At 46.5% G+C, this 3,859-nt stretch overlaps 1 pseudogene; it reads right to left on the bottom strand.

The window, feature by feature from the left end:
• Positions 1-2,209: 2,209 nt before the first annotated feature.
• Positions 2,210-3,103, bottom strand: LOC142451252 (ribosomal RNA small subunit methyltransferase NEP1 pseudogene; annotated as a pseudogene).
• Between the last annotated feature and the right edge of the window lie 756 nt (positions 3,104-3,859).

Here is a 3,859-nt window from a genome sequence, read left to right as displayed (position 1 = left end):
GTTGCTGGCCAAAGTCCCTGGTGCATCCAAACAGGAGTGACTGCACCCACGTCCAGAGTCAGGTAGGAATGCCCTTATCTCCCTTGAAAGTTAAGTACACCTCCCTTACCTCCATTCCACTGTACCAAAGGCCCTTAGGCATGAAGTACATCATAATCCCTCCCCCTCATGCAATCAAGGTCCAACAGGACTGAGCACCACCTCACTCCTTGAGCTGAGGGCCCATGGTCTGGCAGTGCTGGCCCAGCACTGAGCCACTTGTGCCAGGGACCTGCAGTTTCTCCAAGAGATGAAAAAAAGTGATCAAGGAAAACAGACAATTGAAACAATGGAAGAATTCAGAAAAACAATACAAGAACAAAATGATAAAATAGACCATTGGAAACCATACAAAGGCAGCAACTAGAAACCTAAAACATTAACAATCTAATTTTAGAAATAACTCAATGGAATGACACAAGAACAGAAATGAATCAATAGAAGACAACAAAATAGAGGACAAATATCTTGACACCAATTTGAGGGGGAAAAAATTTAAAAGAGTCTCAGGAAATGAGCAGAGAGAGAGTATGTCTCCTGGCTCCAAGGAGGGCAATACTGGAATTCCCAGAATCCTCAGGAGAAGGCCATGCCCACACAGAGATCATCTTGGCTATAATCTGATTGACAGCCTAGACTCCACCCTTTCACTCTTAATCATCTCATGTCCCAAATTGACATCAGATTATGTAACAACCACAGCCACCAAGGTAGATTTCAAGGTACCCACAAAGTCAACAAATTTATTCATCAAAATAAAGGAAAACATAAAGACTCTGTAAACACCAAATCAACAACAATGAAAGAAATGTCACACCCACACAAGTCCACAAACATAACAGCATAAAAAGTGGAAAGTTTAGACTATTCTTTTGAGGTGCACAACATTCATAGGCCACACTAGAAGGACCCAATTTCCCAGTGTGAAAACCCCATTAAGTGAACTGGGTTTTACCTCAAACTCAATTGTACTGTACCCATCAGATTTAAGGCTGAAAACTCCTTAAGGCAATGATTCTCAACCTTCCTAGTGCTACAACCCTTTAATACAGTTACTCAATGGTTATGAACCCCCCAACTATAAAATTATTTTCTTTTTGTTTTAATCATTTTATTAGGTCTCATACAACTCATCACAATCCATCCATACATCAATTGTGTAAAGCACATCTGTATGTTCATTGCCCTCATTATTCTCAAAACATTTGCTCTCCATTTAAGCCCTTGGCATCAGGTCCTCATTTTCCCCTCTCCCCACTCCACCCTCCCTCATGAGCCCTTGATAATTTATAAATTATTATTTTGTCATATCTTGCCCTGTATGACGTCTCCCTTCACCCACTTTTCTGCTGTCCGTCCCCCAGGGAGGAGGTCACATGTAGATCCTTGTAATCGGTTTCCTCTTTCCAACCCACTCTCCCTCTACCCTCCAAGTATCGCCACTCACACTCCTGGTCCTGAAGTGATCATCCGTCATGGATTCCCTGTGTTTCCAGTTCCTATCTGTACCAATGTACATCCTCTGGTCTAGTCAGACTTGCAAGGTAAAATTCGGATCATGATAGTGGGGGTGGGGGGTGAGAAGGAAGCATTTAGGAACTAGAGGAAAGTTGTATTTTTCATTGGTGATACATTGCACCTTGACTGGCTCGTCTCCTCCCCTAGACCCCTCTGCAAGGAGATCTCCAGTGGCTGAAAAATGGGCTTTGGGTCTCCACTCTGCACTTCCCCCTTCATTCACTATGGTAAGATTTTTTTGTTCTGATGATGCCTTATATCTGGATCCCGTCGACACCGTGATTGCACAGGCTGGTGTGCTTTTTTCATGTGGGCTTTGTTGCTTCTGTGCTAGATGGTGCTTGTTTGCCTTCAAGCCTTTAAGACCCCAGATGCTATACCTTTAATAGCCGGGCACCATCAGCTTTCTTCGCCACGTTTGCTTATGCACCCATTTGTCCTCAGCGATCATATCATGGAGGTGTGCACCCAGTGATATGATTTTTTGTTCTTTTATGCCTGATAACTGATCACTTTGGCACCTCATGATCACACAGGCTGGTATGCTTCTTCCATGTGGGCTTTGTTGCTTCTGAGCTACATGGCCGCTTGTTTTTCTTCAAGCCTTTAAGACCTCAGATGCTATATCTTTTGATAGCTGCGCACCATCAGCTTTCTTTTTACATAAAAATTGTGTTTATAGGATAAACTAACGCCCCATGTACAGCCCTGGCTTCCAGTCTCCAGGGTCGATGAAGGAAGGTCATCTCTCAGCAGGCAGCTCAGCAAGAATCAAGGGATGTCAACAGTCTGTGCTGTGGAGCCAAGAGGCTGCCGTCAGACAACGCCCACACTTGTTCAAAGGCTGTGGTCAGTTTCGCACAGGTGAGGGCGGCAGAAAGCGGGTAGTTTCTGATGGACACTGTCTTCTCTGTGTAGTCCACGTCAACCTGGCCATGCGCAAAGGCCCCCACAACAAAGACAATGGGGTCACTGCTGGGCACCAACTCTCGCACATCGCTAACGACTGGACTGGAAAAAGAGGTGCCAATTTTCATACATCCAACTGGGAAGTGATCTGACACGGGATTCTTAATTACCTTCAGCAGCTTCCGGGGACCGTCAGCTGCTTGCACGCTGAGTTTATGTAAAAGCTGAACCATGAGGCCACAGAAACGGTCGAAGGTTCTGGGGATTCGGGTCTGGGGATTCACTTCAATCAGCACATTCTTCTGGGTGTGGATGTAAACCTGTAGCAAGCCAGCTCGGTTCAGGGGGCTGTCCATCAGCATGAGTAAACTCTGGTGGGCTATGTCCGGCCTCACTTCTCCAGGGTCCCGACCGTTCTTCAGGAGCATAGCCTTGCGCTTGTCACAGTTGAGTAGTTCATACTCCTGCCTGCCTTGACGGTCTCCAGACTGGCCCCTTCCAGCACCACGATGAGCCAACAGCCTCAGCTCCTGCTTCCCGCCTCGAGTCGGGGCCGCTTGGGCACCCCAGCCTCCCAGCTCTGCTCCCACTCGCCCCGCTGCTCGCCAGTCTGGAAGCGGCCGCTGGGTGCAGCCATCTTGCAGGCTGGCCGGAACTTGCGCCTCTTCCAGCCGGACCTGCGCGCCACCATCAACTTTCTTCACCACTTGCTTTGTCTTCAGTGGTTGTGTTGGGAAGGTGAGCATCATAGAATGCCAATTTAATAGAAGAAAGCATTCTTGCATTGAGGGAGTACTTGAGTGGAGGCCCAATGTCCTTCTACTACCTTAATACTAAACCTATAAATATAGGCACATAGATCTAGTTCCCCATCCTCATATTTAAATATATTTGCATATGTACATGTCTTTATCTAGACCTCTATAAATGCCCGTTGCCTCCCAGCTCTTTCCTCCTGTCCCACTCTCATGCTCCGTCCCCACCTGGGTTTCAGCAATTCCTCTTGGTTACATTACCCTTGATCATGCCCTACCAGGTCTCCCACACCCACCTCACCACCAATTTGTATCACTTGTTGTTCCCTTGTCCCTGGGTTTGTTAGCAGCACTTCCTTTCCCCCCACTTCCCCCTCTCCCATGTCCACCCAGAACTGTCACTCCCATTGTTTTCTCCTCCAGATTGTTCATCCAGCCTATCTTATTTAGACAGACCTGCGGAGATAATAACATGCACAAAAGCAAGACAGAGCAAAACCAAGCAACAATATACAACAAACAACAACAACAACAAGCCACTGACAAAGAACAATACCAAACACAACAAGTAAGAAAAGCTTGTAGTTAGTTCAAGGATCGTTTATTGGTCTTTAGGAGTGTTTTCCAGTCCAGTCTGT

The sequence above is a fragment of the Tenrec ecaudatus genome, chromosome 6 (assembly GCF_050624435.1).
Source record: "Tenrec ecaudatus isolate mTenEca1 chromosome 6, mTenEca1.hap1, whole genome shotgun sequence".
Lineage (NCBI taxonomy): Eukaryota > Metazoa > Chordata > Mammalia > Afrosoricida > Tenrecidae > Tenrec > Tenrec ecaudatus.
This window is presented reverse-complemented; position numbering and strand designations above follow the sequence as displayed.